The following is a 19,202-nucleotide window of genomic DNA, read 5'->3' as shown; positions in this document are numbered from 1 at the left end:
CTAAGGGTAGGTGGCTGAAGTTAGGTTGTAGCATATGAATATATAACTATAAGACAAACTGACCTTATATCCACTTTGTAATTTAACTGAGTCCAATTTTTTCTTTTTTTAAAGATTGGCACCTAAGTTAACGTTTGTTGCCAATCTTCTTTTCTTTTTTATTTCTTCTTCTACCAAAAGCCCCCAGTACATAGTTGTGTATTCTAGTTGTAGGTCCTTCTGGTTGTGCTCTGTGGGACTCCGCCTCAGCATGGCCTGATGAGCAGTGCTAGGTCCATGCTCAGGATCTGAACGGGTGAAACGCTGGGCCACCGAAGTGAAGCGCACGAGCTTAACTACTAGGCCATGGGGCCAGCCCCTCCAACGATTTTCTTCATCTGTGTCTTATGCATGAAATTTTCACTATCTTAGTAAAAAAATAGGTCTTCAGGTTTATTTCAACAGCTTCACTGGCCTATTTTTCAGTTCTGTGGTTTCCTGTACTTCAAACTTAGTTCTATCAAGTTTCATTTTCTCCACTTATGCAGCTGTACCATGTGACTTTAATTGACATGTTTTATAAGTGGAAAAATAAATCAGTTGTTATGTTCCTCTTCCAGACTCCTGAAGGTACTGTTTACCGCAATGAACACACCTTTATCTTGTCAACAGCTCCCATGTCTGCACTGTCTGGAGAAAGAATATAATGGGAAGAAACCTAACCTAGATGGCAGTAAAACAGGATAAAGAATCTAGAAAATTTATCCCTTAAAGGGACCAAACACTAATATTCTGACACAATTAGAAATTAAACCAAAGCAGAAAAAGTGATTTGAGTAATAAATTTCACTAAAGAGCAATTTCACTAATAGTTGGCAGAAGTTGGGTTGACAAAAGTTCGTCGAGAAGTAGCAGCACATTCTCGTGAATTAGCTTTTCCAACAGCTCCGTGAATCTTTGTTCAGAATCTTGATTCATCGTGTTTGTACACACTGCACAACCCCAATGGTAGGAATATATTTTAGGACTGGGATCTAAGTTAAAATAGTGGCACAACTGATTTGACATATTCACATGATTGGCTTTGTCAGAAATGTGTCTGGAAACTTACCAGAACAATTGCCTCATTGTCATTTGCAATAATCCAGATGACACAGTCTGTCAGTGAAATATTTTTCCCAGCATATGGCAGCAGCATCAGCTGCTCCAAAGTGGACTATTTTTACTGTAGGGAGTAGAAATGTTTATCTTCCTTTTTATGCACAGAAAGGTGAACTGTTTGATCATAATATACATTTCCGATAACCAAGAATTTTGAGATTATAAGAAAAAACAATGGAATTTAGGACTCTAATATGGATATTTATGAAAAAAATAGAAGGGACTAGCCAGAGCTGAATCATCCAATAACGCAAATGAGCAAGGGAAGTGTGAATAATAATATCACACAGACAATAAGATACAGTATAAAGAATACTGCGCCCCATGTTTTGAAAGAATTGGTTTAACAAATAAATTACAATTACTGATTACAGTCAATTTTCCCACATTCTTGGTTTGCCACATGATTGGTAATGCCAATCATGTCAAAATTAACGGTTGAATTTTTATATTTGATAATAACTTTAAACATTTTTTATTATCTTCATGAACTTTTTGGCATCTTCCTTCTCCAGAATAGGAACTATTTTGTCCAACTTTTCATGATCCAGAGAAGGTCATAGACTTCCTCAAGACTGCGTGGGAAAGAAAGTATACAGATGGCAAATAAGTATGTGAAAAGATGCTCTGCATCTTATGTCACTATGGAAATGCAAATTAAATCAGCAATGAGACATCACTACACGAGGATTCCAACAACTAAAATTTAAAACACTGACAATACCAAATGTTGGTCAGGTAATTTTTTTTTTCCAGATAGTTTTTCCGTATACTCCAACATATATTCAAGTAGATTTTTTTATTTAAAAATATTCTCAATTCCTGCTAACTAGAAGATGTGACATGTATAGTCTATTGCTTCAATTTCCTCTAACACTCTTCTGCATACTTTTATTTCTCTAAACATTAACTTCATTCTAGATTGCACTGGATCCATTCTCATTTAGGATGTTTCCCTACTCAGAGTAGAGGAGATGTAATCAATATAAATTGAGTTAACCTCAAATCTTACTTGAAACATTCTAAATACATCAAGTTTTTCTGTAGTTAATAAATCAGCAGGTAAGCATGGTAATGCTAAATGAGACTAGCTGATGAATAATAGTTGTTAATGTGTTGATCTGTAATGGGGGAAAATGTTCCTATTAAGTATACATGTATGCCAAAATATAGACAACCATCACTTTGATTTTCCACCACTATATTGTGAAATTGTAAAGCCAAAAGTCTCAAGACTCTTTGATTTCATTTTATTCTCAGGCTGCCTTTCATCTTACTACATTAGCCTCTGAGATGTACCACATAGGCAGCTTAATGTACATGTTGCAAGTTCATGATGTCATAGTGTGCAACAGGTAGGGACAATCAACAATAGCTTGCTCCTTGGGATATAAACCTGTCCTCTTATAGAAATGCCTTCACATGGTATCTAAGGGTGCCCGGAAGTGAATATTTTAGGCCATCCTCTTAGAAATAGCTTGATTTGCCTATTCTCTAACTGCTGATTCCATTTGGATACAATCAGGAGCTAAAGCGTAGCTATTTTTCAGCTCACCAGTCTAGCTTTACAAAATCAAGCTGTCCTCTTTCTACATCCTTGAACAAATGGAATGATCATGGCTTGTGAACTGAGTTTTGGTAATCCATGTGTTGGTGATATTTCAAACAAAAGCTCATGATTTCTGACACACGTTAAGTCACACCTTTAGAGGAAAAGCCACAAATAAATTATTTACAAGATACATTTTGCATATGGGAATGATAAATGAAAACCTGTCCTAAAAATTTCAAATTTGTTTTTATTTAGATATGGGATAATCTATTTTCATATATTCATATTAAAGCCATAAGTAATTTATTATTTATGACAAAAACTCATTTCCATAAAGCATATACCTAAGGAAAATGACTTTTCATATTTTTTCCACAAAAATATGAATGAATGCCTCAGAAACTGTTTTTGAATAGTATTGAGAGTAATAAAACATCTCATATTCTGCTTAAAATTCTAACCTGGAACTATAGTTGATACTGTCTTGATGTTCTTTACTCTTGATCTGGACTACCTTTAGTTATTTGCTTGATTCAATAATTATAGCTAAAATTCCTGTACTGATTGTGGACATGTGTTCCTTGAGTGTTAATGATCAGTAGAAGAAGCTTATAAGGAGATCAAGAGTCTATAATATGCCCCTCTCCTGGTTAATGTGCCTACTTTGTCTATTACTTACTGATCTACCATGTTGAAATCTACCATATCTGATAATTTTCTTTGTCCTGAAAGGATGTCATGTTCTGATGCACTCATAATTTTCCCAGAAGGGTCTGATACAAACTTAGTTGTCAATGTGATGGGCATATGCTTTTATCTATACTTTCTGCCTCCAAAAATGTATATTACAAATCTTTTCTAGGCATATATTGCTATTGAATATCCTTGATAATGAGAGGCTGGGTATTGTTAGGGGCTACCAGTGATTCCAAAGAATGCTGCAAATAATTTCAACTTTAATCAAGTGTTCATTGTTAATCAGATTTTAGTAGGTACCTTAGTGTAATGTTTCTTGCCTGGAAAATCTTGTGACTAAGTGTAATTTGATGACATATCAGTGAATAAGACCAAAAGTCTCTTATGAAAAAAAAAGAACACACATACACAGTTTGTTGGCCTAGATTGGCCCAAAAGCTAGGGAAATAATATTCAGGGAATTACATGTGAGGGAGAGAAACTTCTGAGTAGAGAAATATGTGGAATGCTTGGGTTAAGTATGTCTTGGGTTATGATCACAGAAGAAAATCCCAATCAAAGATTTAGGTCTCAAGTTATATCTTTCCTAGGGAAAAAAGGCTGCTTATTAGTTGCATCTATTTCTCAACTGAAGAAAAAACATACTCTTCTTAAAATTCCCTTTTAAGGCAGAATCTCTACTTAAAAAAACTAAAGCCAGACCTCAGCTTTGCCACAATCGAACAGATAATTATAGCTAAACTAGCCCATGATTTACCACAACATTCTTAATTCTACTTCCAGAGTTTTATGGTGAAATATTTTTTCTAACTCAGCTGTTACAAACAGAAACTTTTCATAAACGCGAAGTCCAACTGCATTTCAAAGTACGTATTTTATTTTTTATACACAATAATGCATGAATGTATGTCTTTTATAATCTTAATTATTACTGATGAGGGTAAAGTCCCCTGTAAGCACCTACCCCTAAATCCAGTCCCCTTCTCCATACCAAATTTAGAGTGTTTAAGATAATAATAAAATGAAAGGCAAAGTAGTAAGGTTGAGAAAAACGACACTCTGTGGAACGAAGTAAGTGTGAGTTCAAAGCCTTGTTTTTATATTACTAGCTGTGTATTCTACGCATGTTCTCTGAGTTTCAGTGTTCTTAAATGTAAAATGCAGCACAATTATGAATTTTTACAGATAATGCGTGTAATATGTCTGTTATCTACTAGATGCTAAATAAATAAATGATTAAAGAAACCATAAATGCGAAAGTATTGGAAAGCAAAAGACATAGTGAAAAACCATGGATTCTGATCTGAAGACAAACACAAGCTTAGTAAGATTATTTAGACGTTCTCAACTAGGAACGAAATTCATTTTCTTGATGCCAGATCTACAGAACGAACTCCCGAGGTGGTGAATCTCATTCCTCCAAGACACGTGTGTGCTCACGCCAACAAAGAGCTTCTGGAGGAAAATCTAGGAACAGTGTGAAAAACAAAAACGTTTTATACCAAAAACAAAACAAGGCAAAACAAAACAAAATCTTACCTCCAGTTTTCCAAGCGTAAACTTTGAATCGTTAACAAAATAGGACTTCTGGTCTTAATTTATCCTTCCCGAAAAAAAGGTATCAGAATTCAAAACTACACGGATTTAGTAAACTCAAGTCAATATTATATTGACTGCATCATTTTCAAAATATTTTTGCTAAGGGGAAATTGACAAAACAAAAGAACAACACATCCCAAATGATGTTTAAAGAGGGAGACATTAACCCCCCTGAATTTAAGATGTTGACCCTGGGGCTCTAATGCCTTAAAACCATGAAGGTTCCTATGGGCTGGGTTTGCATAATATTCAGCGAGAGCACCATCTGAGAGCTGGCATTTGTTATAGGACCAGATATGTGAATAGTCCTTTTACATTTGTAATATTAGGGACCTTTTAAACCAATTGCTTCAACTTTGAAGCTTACGTGTTCGCAAATTTAAAGAATACAAGTGTTAGAAATGTCATTATTCTGAGAGGAGGCTTGGTGGCCCCGATTGGAGAGAGGAAGACCCAGATGGAGAATCCTTTCTTGCCTTTCAATGGGATATAACAGCTCTCGTAAAACCAAATCGAGAAAGAGGCAAGCTCTCAGTTCTGAAAGGAAGAAAGAACAGGGTAGGTGGAAGATGAATAAATGTTTCAAAGAGAAGAAAAGCTGAACTGGGTATTGGGAGAACAAATATTTGGCTCTTTTGAAATGAGAATTGGTTAGTTTCTAGGAAAATGAAACAATAAGAAAGAATAACTAACAACCTGGTAGAAAGTAGCTGGATTGAAAAGCCAACATTTGTCAAGACTCAGATAATATGTAGTTTTTATAATGTACAGTCTAATTTTAATCCTATGTGTGCAACAAGAATTACAATACATTCTCCTATTCTCCTGAATGTGTCTAAAATTAGAATAAAGTTTAAAACATATCAAATGAGTAGCACAATCATTCCTAAAGGAGCTGTTTATGTTATTGGCCACTGGCTCACTCATTTGGCTGAATCTCTGTATTTTACCTATTCCTTTAATATAGTAAGTATCAAGTGAATAAAACCAAGAATTTATAAAAATCAAAAAAGTCAATCATATCATTTTCCTCAATTTAAGACCAATATTGTTAAATTTAATGAAAGATGTCCTACTAAAATCTTATATAATCAGTGATAGAAAAATTTCAAAATGTTTATCAGTTCAAAGTATTAATTTGAACAAATATTGCAATATGCTTTATCAAATTATCTCAAAATAATTAAAAACTCATGCACTTCCAATCTCGAACTTAAAATCCAGCTGGGAAATTTAACTTAATTTTTCTTCTTTTACTGACAGACTGTAGGAGTTCAGTAAAAATAGATTTTTTCAATGTTATGCTAATGTATTTATGAGCCTATTTTAAATAAAAAAGATAAAAAGTCTGAAAAATAATATTTATAAAAGGGGAACCAGGAAGCTTCTTAAATATTTATGGAGGTCTTATAATAATAGATAAGTATTTTAAGGTTTAACTAAACATGATGCCATCCTCTATTTTTATCAGTGCTATATTTATGTTGAATAAGAAACTATAAACACATAGGCTCCTTTATCTAGGTCTTTCCCACATCCCCAATTATTATAAAAGCTGTTTTTGCCCATCAGCTTGATGTTAATTATTATATAATAGTCATAATACTTGAAAAATTGCTTTATGAAACCAACAAGGTTTGGACAGGATCCACTGGGTTGACCACTGAGATTTATAGGATGTTGATATTTTCTGGCATTCTTAAAGGAACATACTGAAATCCCTCCAAGCCCACAAATAACACACCATCCAGGCTACTGGGTTTTTTTTTCAGTTTTGTTTGTATTTTCAGGAAAGATCAGGAGCAGCACAATGTTTTGGATAAAGTGTGAGCCGAAGTACTGACGTGCTAGTTGGATGCGCAAATGGAAACTTTTTTTGATTGGTTATCTCCCATCGCAGCTTACATTTAACTTCCTGTCACTATTTCTTTCTTATTTGTTTATTTATTGGCAGGGCGTCGTAGGGGAAGCAATTCTATGCACTGCCTCAGTGGCCAGAAGGAACAGCTGGCATTTTCTATTCTTGAAAGAGGTGCCAAGCCTAGAAATACATGGGTAACTGGCGGTGTGAAAGACTTTGAAATCTGTCTCAGCAGCTGTCACCGCAATGGGCACGGTACAAATACGCAAAATGGTGCTCTTGCCTGCCCAGGCCTTCTGTACTTTTGGCAGCGTAGCCTCGCAATTCTAAATGCTGTGTGGCTGCCTTCAAGGCAGCAGGGCTGCGTGGGTCAATGCGCAGAGAGCGACGGGATCTTTCATTTCACGGCGTGTTTGCCAAAGGAAAACAAAGGGAAGGCGTTGCTGTCTTTGTTTCTCTGATTTCATGTATGTCTTTTAATTTTCTTTTGTCGTACGGTCAAGTAAATTCTAAGAAATCTGCTGGTGGTTTTGAGAATTCTGTAGTCCTTAAGAAAACATGGTTTGAAGGAAGGAGATCCACAGGTACAAGATCTGCCAGATGGTTTAGTTGTTTACAGGTAATTTCACATGGATAGTTATTGTTTCTTATCTACATAATTTCAAAAAAAAATTTTGTGAGCTTCAGAGACCATGAAGTGGGAGAATATGAATGACTTAATGGAACAAATTAGGAAAAACTCTACATCTCTACATTTTTACATTCTATTTTCCTCTTTAAGTACCTTTGCAATCTTTGCAATATATATCTATAGATGATTAGTATACTATAGTTTGATAAATGTTGTAAGGGAAAGGGAGATAATAACAATCCCATTATATAAACAAAAGATTTAATTTAAATAGATCAGGGCTTGTTTAGTCTTCAAAAGTGGTAACTGCTATAAACAAACTTTACGCTACCTAACATTTTAAGAAGAAGATAATATTGATCCGTCAAATGCTAAGCTGGAAACTTTTTAATATGTATCTGGGCTTGAAGCTGAGCACTGAGTAAAAGCCTTGTTGAAGGCTTGACTCTCTCATGGGCTTTCCCACACCTCTCTCAATCTCTTCTTGCCAGTAGTGGTGGAAGCCTGAGTAAAATGCTGTAATATACATTTATTATGCCTCTAAAATTGAATAGGACATGTTTTTAAGTGCATTATGTAAGGTGTTAAGGGATTTTTATATTAAATGAAAGTGACGCTTCCTGACTTTAAGCTGCCCACTGCTTAGGGAAATATCAATGATGAAAATATGAAAAAAAAAACGCTTGGATTAAATTGGATGGAGAGAGATAAAGAGGGAATATAGTCCATTCATATGTTGATTACTGTTGCATTTCTTTTATATTCTAGTGTGCAGACATACTACAGCCTACGTTAGAAAACTTAAAATAATAATTTGTATTTGTCTTATTATATTTTTATTCAATTTATTTTAACCTTTTAAAATTAATTTTTCTGTGTTAATTGAACTGTTGCCTGGTGAGAATACTTTTTTGAGAGATTGAAAATCATATTATGATGAAATATAGCGAGTGAATTTCAATCCTATAAACTTTCTCTTGGACACTTTTCATATAGATAAAAGAAACTGTTTTTATAATATTATTATACATGTGCATTAAAGATATCATCACTATTTTCCTAAAGAAGGTAGTGGAATTCCTTCTCTACTTAACCTAAAATTATTTTAGCAGGTTCTATATATTTACACCATTACAGCATTTGAAACCCTGGGAAATAGCATATCCATATTTCCCTGGCTGGGGAAATATGCCATTGGTGAGGGCTACCCATGGATTTTAATGGTATTTATACTATGTTACATCTTAAGTGTATAGTGAGTTCAAAATATTATTTTCTATATCTTCTATTTGCCAGAAATAATTTATAAAAATATATTTACAACTTTCTAGTCTCTCATTTGAGTATATTCATAAAAAAAAAAAACAAAAAAAAGAAAAAAAACAAGTAAATCGTGGGCAAGAATAAGGGGCGATTAAAGTCAACATAAATGATTTGTATCTCAACTCTTTCTAAAATTGTACTCACTAAACTTTGTATTCTTCTGACTTTTCACAGTTTCATTTTATCATTTCTTCTCCCGAGATTTTCATTTGATAAAAATTCATGTTTAAACCAATTATTATTAATGTTTCTGGCTAAACATAATATATGTGTCTAATGAGTTAATGTATTTATATTCACCATATCAATTACTAGATCAAGCTTACCAAATTTTAAATTTATTTGACAAAGTATGTATATAAATTAATTAGTAAAGAGGTTGAAATATACCAGATATAAATATCTGAGAGGTTTTATGATGTTCATGGAAACCAAGAAGAACATCCATTTTAAGTATGAACACAGGTTTCAATCATTATTTTTCTGAAATATACAATTCTTAAAACTTGAATGAGAGAGATTTTTAAGTTTTCCTATTTTGGAACTCTATGATAGAGTAAATATTAACTGGACCCTCAGGTTAATCTTATACCATCAATAATTTATGTTATTTGTTGTTGTTAAACATTACCCATAGTGAAAGCAAGCAAAATAATTTAGTACAAAGTATATAATGATGCTTTATATGATCTTAATTATTTCATCAATATTTGATTTCTACCTTATGCTATATGATAACAGATAAATGGAGGGTGGGAACTACCCTTGCAAAGGGGACAATATTTAAAACTTTGTTTCCTCTCTGGAATGTGCTAGATAAAAACTGGTCAATTTTTTTTTTTTTTTTTTGGTGAGGAAGATTAGCCCTGAGCTAACATCTGCCACGAATCCAGTTTTTGCTGAGGAAGAGTGGCCCTGAGCTAACATCTGTGCCCACTTTCCTTTATTCTATATGTGAGATGCCTGCCACAGCATGGCTTGATAAGCAATGTATAGTTCCGTGCCCAGGATTTGAACCAGCGAACCCCAGGCCGCCGAAGCAGAGTGCACGAACTTAACCACTACGCAGCCGGGTCAGCCCCAAAATAGGTCAAATTTTATAGTATTTTTCTTATCTCAGAAAATATTATGTAAATAGGGTCAATCTATAGACACTTATTTACAGTGTCAAGTCTGACACAGCACAAGCCTGCACTAGTACATGCTCAGCTCTACATTGTAAATGGGAAGATGTAATAACATAGTATTGAATGTGAAACCTTGTGATAAAACACTCTCGACAAAGCGGCTGTTCTCACTAGTTGACTTTGACAGATTTTCTATTTCCTAATTAAATATAAATTTTAAAAACTAAACATTTTTCTTAAGAAATGAAAAGTCATGGCATTATCATAGGAACACATAGCTAGTAATTCTCGCGTGTGAAACTTAGAAATTTTCAAAGAGCTGTGCTATTCCATTTCCCACATGATAAAAAGCAAACACTGTGGCTGCTTTATGCAAAGAACAATGGAAGTGTTACTTTTATTGATCCTGGATGAAGCTCATCTTAATAAAAACTACGTGCAATACTACTAAGTATACAATATATTCATTGCATTTGAAAAAATTGTCAGAAATTTAGGTCCAAGAAATTCAGATGAATGTTTGCACAAGTTACATAGAAGTTTATTTAGTGACAGTGCTATTAGGAAAAGCCATAAAACAATAGACATTGGTACTTAACCACTGTTACAATCAGAAATACCTAAATGTCTTAAAGATTGTGAAATGAATTAAAGATTGTGAAATGACTGATAGATATAAAAGGATGTATTTTTAATATTTGGTGCAGTGTTGGAGGTGGGGTCATCTGGAAGCAGACATGGAAACAGAGTTGGGGGGCAAGATGTTTAATAGAGATTAACAACTGTGACCAGAAAAAGAGGAAGCAGGATTGGATGAAGGTGGAAATGGAACTGCAGTGCGGGCCCTCAAAGTCTTGACCACCCTAGGGGGCTCTGGAGTGGGTGTTGCATTGTAATCCCATGTTGGCCATATCTTCACACCACTGCCTCACCCAGTCACCTAGGAAGGGCACGGCATTCAGCAAACTGAATCTCTGCAACAGAGGCAGATTCTGAGGAGCTGACACCAAGTCCACCCAATTAATTTTGACTCTTTGATACCGTAATACCAGAATGATCTGGTATGATAAGATCTTCTGATTACAAAAATTTAAAGAAGTTTTAAAAATATCTAAGTGCTATTAAAGTAATATATCTTAGTTCATTGGCAACATTTTTTTTTTCTTGTTTCTAATTGACACAAAAATTGTCATACTTTACAGTATTTTTAATAAAATTTATTTTTAGGGCAGTTTTAGCTTTACATCAAAATTGAGTGGAATATACACAGAGTTTCCATATATCTCTTACTGCCCCTTTCACACACACACGCAGCCTCCCTCAGTATCAACATCCAGCACCAAAGGCATCCATTTGTTACAATCCATGAATCTACATTGACACGGCATACCCAGCATCCATAATTTACATTAAAGTTCACTCTTGGTGTTGTATATTTTATAGGTTTGGACATGTTTATAATGACATGTATCTGCCATTATAGTATCATACAGAACAATTTCCCTGCTCTAAGAAGTCTCTGTGTTCCACTGATTTATCCCTCCCTCCCCCATAATCCCTGGCAACCACTGATCTTTTGACCATCTCTACAGTTTTGTGTTTTCCTGAATGTCATATAGCTGGAATCATACAATATTTGGCTTTTCAGATTGCTTTTTCTTAGTCTTATGTATTTAAATTTCTCCCATGTCTTTTCATGGCTTGATAGCTCATTTCTTTTCAGTACTGAAGAATGTTCCATTGTCTTGATGTGCCACAGTTTACTTAGCCACTCACCTGCTGAAGGGCATCTTGGCTGCTCCCAAGTTTTGGCAATAATGAATAAAGCTGCTCTACACATATCTGTGCAGGGATCTGTGTGGACGTAAGTTTTCAGCTAATTTGGGTAAATACCAAGGAGCACGACTGCTGGATTGTGTGGTAAGAATGCATTCATTTTGTAGGAAAACTGCAAAATTGTCTTCCAAAGCTGCTGTACCATTTTCCATTTCCACTGATGTCAAAGATAAACACCGCTGGACATTAGTTAAGTGGTGAAAACAGATTTTATTGAGTAACTACTCACAGTAAGGGAAAGAGCTGAGCTTCATGCATTGCGCAGAGGTGATTGGGTGTTTTAAAGGGAAAATAAGGGAATGGGGTAAGATGGGGCTCAGCAGAGTAAAAGAAGGGAAAAACTACAGTGTTAGTCTGTATAAATGAGATAGGCCATTGAGTTTGCTAGCTGTCATTTATCAAAGTTAGGATTCTATCCTCCCACAGAGACTGGGAGAAAGAGGCCCTATCCTCTCTGATGATTATGTTTCAAAGGAATGGCTCTCAGATCCTTAAGAAAGACGCCTCTGAGTTGTAAGAGATACGAATTCAAAATTGTAAGCCCTTTTTAGTAAATGCTCTAAGAAAAAGAAGTCAGGGACCTAGCATCAGGTGTCGACTAGAATGGACAGCAAATTGTGCTGGTGGTGTTGAGCTTTGTCAGGCAGGCATTTAAGCAGGGGCTCAGGCCATCCTAGGGACACAGCCTTATGCTTCTAGAAGCCATGTTAGACTTTGTTCATCTCTTAGTGCAAAGGTTTGCATGGAGTAATTATGTGCCAAGAGCTCTGGAGTTCTCATCAACAATGAATGAGAGTTCCTCCACGTACTTACCAGCATTTGGTGTTATCAGTGCTCTGGATTTTGGCTGTTCTAACAGATGTGTAGTGGGATCTTGTTTTCATTTGCATTTCCTTGATGACATATGATGTTGAGCATCTTTTAATAAGCTTATTTGCCATCTGTACATCTTTTTTTGTAGGATGGCTGTTCAGGTCTTTTACCTATTTTTTAATCAGGTTGTTTGTTTTCTTATTGTTGAGTTTTAAGAGTTCTTTGCATATTTTGGATAACCGTCCTTTATCATATATGTCTTTTGCAAATATTTTCTCCCAGTCTGTGGCTTCTCTTTTCATTCGTTTGGCAGTGCCTTTCACAGAGGAAAAGTTTTTAATTTTAATGAAGAGGTATACCAACGATTTCTTTCACAGGTCATGCCTTTGATATTGCATCTAAAAAGTCATTGCCATACCCAGGGACATCTAGATTTTCTCCTACGTTATCTTTTAGGAGTTTTATAGTTTTTCAAAAGACCCAGAATAACACAATATTGAAGCAGAACAAAATCAAAGGACTGACACTACCCTTGAAGAATTACCCTATGAATTACCACAAAGCTACGGTAATCAAGACAGTGTGGTATTGGCATAAGAATAGACAAAAAGAGCAGTGGAACAGACTAGAGAGCACAGAAATAGACTCATAAATATAGTCAAATGATATTAGGTAGAAGGATAGATGATTGAGATAGATTTATACATATAAAATATATGCACAAATATGAAACTACATAGATTTTATATATATGTAAATCTGTCATCTATCCTTCTATGTAACATTCAACTTGTATAGTTGTCTTCTGTGGGAGGGTTAGTTTGATACCACCTATTCTACCACAGACATAATCCAAAGTGTGATTTTTATCATGTTTTCATGTTTTCTTTGTGAATAAAATATTCTTTTTTTAAAAAACAACCTTATTGAGGTATGATAGACTAATATATTATCTTATAGAATGTTACTCCCACTTTCATTTGTAAGGTACACATTCTGTTTCTATTCTTCTAAAGATTTTCTTTGGCATTTTAATTCCACACATGATTTAATACAAGATAAAATTTATTAGTGTTTATATAGTTTTAAATACTTCAGGGACCATAGAAAGCCCTGTCTCTGATGTTGCTCCTTTTATGTAATTTTCTTACTCCTTGAAAAACATGCTATTGATGATTGTTTATTCAGCTTTATTGCTGTTAAACTCTCCTAGACGCTGGTAAGACTAAAACCACCTTTATTTCACTCAAAAAAAATTTTTAAGGATTTTTTAAAAGATTTTTCAATGGATATTTTCTCATGGCATTTTGAAAAAATTATCTGTCTTCTCAGTTTTGTTTTCGTTATTGTGAACTAAGCAGTTAATTCTTACTAGGTAATTTATCTTTTCCCTCCAGACACTTTGAACATCTTCTCTTTGTCTTTGATGTTTAGTTTTAAAATCACATTTCAGATGTGCCTTAATTTTTATTGATTCTTTTTGAATTCTTTGTTTGCTGATTTTGAGTGCATATGTCTTGCATCAATAGAAAATGTTTAGCCATTACATCTAAAATATCTCCTCTCCTTTGTATGTTAGATCTCACTCTGTTTTGAGCTTTGTAAACCCCTACTGTCTGACATTAGTTTTGTGGGCATATTCTGGATAATTTCTTCAGCTCTTACACTCCAGTAATTTTCTTGTGAGTTCTTTCAAATATCTCCTTACTTCTGAATTTCTAATTTAAATAATTACATACATTTTTTTAAATCTTTTTCTTTACACTTTTTCTTATTTTGATTGCCTTATTTAATTATTTAAAAATATTGGCCGACTTATTTTGTGTTGTATATCCGAGACTTCCAGTTCTTACCATATCTTGCCTAAAATTTGCCCTCATACTAGGAAATGGAAAACTCATCTATTTAAGCCAAATAGAATGAATTGACTCTTTGCTTGAATACTTGTCAGAAAAGTCAAGTACAAATCTGAAACCATATTCCAATAGGTACTCTTAAATACTTTCTTCATTAGTATGTTGCTGTAATTAATAACATGAGAAAATGATGATAAATTATTACATGAACAAGTAAAAAGGCTGTAAAGGGATACTCAGATAGCAATTCAAATTTAATGTATAAATATAAATGTGTGTATATATAGAGAAAATGACGATTCTATATATAACAAAAATTTTCTTGGTGTAAATGTGATCTTCATTTTATATTGTCCAGATTCATATATGATTTTATACATTGTTCTCTAATGAATGGGTATTGCATCTTTATTCGAGAAAAAAACAAAAATAATTGCTTAATTATATAATCCTTTTTAATAAAATCCTTTTTGTGATATATTTGAAATAATGTCAGGAGGATGGATATTGGGTCTCTGTGTTAGCTGCCATGGAAGCATTTATCTTTCCTAGTCAAATGGAGATAATATGGGAGAAATATACTAGAAGAATTGGAGGGTGCATTTTTCTTCTTAGTATAATAAATTAATGAATTGTCCTATGTGCATTGTGCTTTGGGAAAGATAAAAATGATCTCTGCTCTTAAGGAGTTTATATTTTAGTGAGAAGATGACTTACCAAAAAGAAAATAGAGCAGAAGACTGAGTGATTGCCAGGATTGTTGTTTAGATGTGAGGCAAACAGTCTTCTCTCTTAACCCTGCTTCAGCTAACGAATATAGGTAAGTCAGTTCAACTCTCTTTTTGTGATCTTCCTCTTTTGTCAATGTCATTACTGCCCTACCTAATTCCTGGTGCTGTTGTAAGATAAAATTTCTTCCCACACAAAATAGTGCCTTGCAAAAGTCAAAGCTGTTTGCGTTAAGTAGATGCATTACTAACACTGTTCTGGAAAAGCGAATTCAGTTGAATGTTGCTTTATTTCTCAGATAGTGAACCTGAGACCTCCTGGTTAAATGAAATTACTCTCTTTAAATAACCTTGTAATTACATGTGGGAAGGATAATAGACAACTGATAGGTAGTCTCACTCTGTTTTCTGTTCATAGACTAAAAGTCTAATTTCCAATGGCTGTCTTGAAATTTATTTTAATTATAAAGGAGATTGGAAGATTTAACGATCAGCATAATTGCTGGGAAAACAATGTGTCTACCATCCAAAACCACATGTGACTAGGTAGGGTTTTTCTTTTATAAATGTTTTATTGGCTTTTTTTTTTTTGAGGAAGAATAGCCCTGAGCTAACGTCCATGCCCATCTTCCTCTACTTTATATGTGGGACACCTGCCACAGCATGGCTTGATAAGCGGTCTACAGGTCCTTGCCTGGGATCCAAACTGGTGCACCCCAGGCTGCCAAAGCGGAGCACATGAACTAACCACTATGCCACTGGGCTGGCCCCGGGTAGGGTTTTTTGACTTGGCAAATGTTGTACTGTACCATAAGTCATGAGATGAAGAGTCCAGTGGTCTTTAAGGACACTGTGGGCAAACTTGCCCGGTGGTCAAAGAACCTCTTGAGAGAAAAGGGTTGACAGTTTCTCACTTTCTTCAATTTCACTGTCACTCATATATTTCTAACAATTGGCAAGGACAGGCTTTACTGACAGTGAAGAGCAGAAAAGGATACAAAAATTCCACTATATGAAGGGCTGTGAATGGACTTTGTTGGTGACCAGAACTCGATGTGTTGCTTAGATTGTCATGGCAAAGTCCATAAGGAGAAGTACTTCATTTGGCTAAATCCAGAAACACTTTCTAAAATCCATAGGTAATTAATATATATTTCTGATTACTTAATAAGGACAACATCCTGTACTATGAATTTTGGGTGATAAATAAGTAAATATATATACACACTATCCTCCAAGATCTCATATGCTAGAAAAAAAGGTAAGTTATATATGTTTATTATGAAGCAGAAACTGATAAGCATCAAACTTACAGACTAATTTTTATATAAAAGCAGAAGATGAAGATATTACTTCTCTTATTTGAAATTGGGAAAAATTCTAGATGAGATGGCATTTGAGTAGAATCTTAAACTTAAAATTTAAAAGGCGGATGGATCTGAGTAGCAATGTGTAGTAGTTTTGAAAAGGATAGAGTGGGGAGAAACAAAAAGAATTAAGGAAGCCATGTGCCAGATCACCATAGATCTTGAGTATTGAGTTAAAATTAAGATGTTCATTCCTTTTACCATCACAGCTTATAGAAGAGTATAATCTAGCATCATGTAAAACTTGTACTGAAGAGACTTTACAATCAGGGTGGCCCCTTGGAAGGCTTTGTGCCACTGTCCAGATAACAGAGAAAATGAGCCTGGAAAACAGGATAGAGGAAGAGGGAAAGGTGAAAACAGGCAAAGATCAAACATATTACAGAGAAGAACTTGGCAACTGTATGGTTTGTGCTGTACGTCTTTTGCTCTATACTTTGTGCATTAACCGTCCTGTATTAATTATCTTTTCCCATTCTTCTATCCCTTTTTCTGTTCTTTATCTATTCTTTGATGCTGCTTTCTTACATATATATGTATTTTTAGCTTTGGAGAAACGATTTTAAAAAGTAGAAAGATATAATACATAATACATTAAACATCTATATTCCTATCACACTGAACTAATCTTTAAAAGATTGGTTTTATTTTTAATCTTCTTAAAATAAATAAACATAAAATTAAACCAGATTGCATTATTCACCACCCTCCCAGCTGCAATTATTATCATGAGATTGATGTATATAATTCATGTATCTATATTCATATCTGTAATATTTGTTATTTATAATGTACATTTAAATATACTTGAATAGAATCATGTACATCTTGCTTTTTCACTCAACATGCAATTACAAACTAAGTTATGAAAATGATGCTTATGATCCAGCAATTAGTTTTCTTGGTATTTTATCAAAGGAGTTGAAAAATATCCACACAAAAACCTGCACATTTATGTTTACAGCAGCTTATTCATGATTGTCAAAACTTGGAGACACCCAAGATGTCCTTTAGCAGGCAAATGGATAAATTGTGGTATGTCTAAACAATGGAATATTATTCAGCGCTAAAAATAAATAAGCTATTAAGCCATAAAAAGACATCAAGAAAACTTAAAAGCATATTGCTAAGTAAAAGAAGTCAATTTGAACGAGCTACATGTTGTAGGGTTCCAACTGCATAACATTCTGGAAAAGGAAAAACTGTAGAGACAAAAATATCAGTCGTCGCCAGGGGTTGGGTGCGGGAGGGGTGAATAGGTGGAGCACAGAGGATTTTTATGGCAGTGAAAATACTCTATATGACACTATAATGGTGGATACATGTCCTTATAAATTTGTCCAAGCCCATAGAATGTACAACACCAAGAATGAACCCTAAAGTATAGACATCGGATGATAAAGTAGGATCATCATTTGTAATGAATGTAGCCCTCTGATAGGAGATGTTGATAAAGGGTGAGGCCATGCATGTGTGGGGGCAGGAGGTATATGACAAATCTCTGTACCTTCTGCTCAGTATTTCTGTGAACCTAAAACCACTTTAAAAAAATAAAGCCTGTTAAAAATAAAACACATACACAGAAACAACGCCAAGGTTTTGAATGTCAATTAGAGGGGGCGGTGCAGTCAGCAGAAATAAGGTGGCAAAAAGAGAAGAGAAGGCCAGGTTTGGATGAGGAGCCATGTTAAAAGTCCTTTTTGGGATCTACTAAAATCTATGTGCTAGCAAGACATCCCGGTGGAAAGGCCTATAAGGCAGGTTAAATGTGAAACTTGATTTTTGAGAAATACGTCAGAATTTTATGGAAGTTATTCTCAGTAGGAGCGACTATTGAAGTCATTTAGGATTTTGTATTTTAAAACTACTTCCTTAACCTTCAAAGTTCTCCAAGCTTCTCATTTCCTAGACTTATGGCTGAAGAAAAAAAAAAAATCAAAGAATATAAAATAGCCTGGATGTATGTAGGCCATTTTTATGTTTTAGTAGAATTTAGAGTCTTCCTAAATTGAAACCAAAATGTTTAAATTCTTCTGTTCAGTTTGAAACTTTAGAGACATTATCATTTTTATATGTACTACCAATGGAATAATAAATATTTGCTCTAGAGTATATATTAAAATCAAATTATGTCCTCAAAATAGGTAATAGGCACTGCTTTCTTTTGATAGCATAATTTGTTTTTAATATGTGTTTTTAACCGGGCAATTTCTTTTCTTTTTTTGCATACATAAAACTTGTTTTCACTTTTGTAGTTTTGTACCAGACTTCAATTAGAATTTTATTCACAATCGGGCACATTGTTTTATTTAAGTTACTTATTTAATCCAAATTGAAATGTGTGCCCAAGAAGCCCTCTGCAAATAATGAGAAAGTGTCTTTAGTTTAACCTAGATCAAGTGCTTATATTTTAAAACTCGTGTGTGTGGGCTTACCGGCAGTTACCTGAAATCTGTCCCTGAGCTTTTGACATTAAACAATTAAGCTCCATTTCTTGACTTTCAATTAGTATATTCACTACCCCACTCCATGTTTGTTAAGTTGATTAATGAATCACCAGAGAAATTTCAATCCTGTCAAAATAATGGAGAATTCATGATATTTGTTCTTTCTAACCAAATTTGAAATGTGAATTCAGGCTCCAAAGCAGCCTTTCGTACTGGGGATCATAAA

Source organism: Equus przewalskii, chromosome 13, assembly GCF_037783145.1.
Source record: "Equus przewalskii isolate Varuska chromosome 13, EquPr2, whole genome shotgun sequence".
In the NCBI taxonomy this organism is placed as follows: Eukaryota; Metazoa; Chordata; class Mammalia; order Perissodactyla; family Equidae; genus Equus; species Equus przewalskii.
The sequence above is the reverse complement of the archived record's forward strand: the minus strand, read 5'-3'. Positions refer to the sequence as shown.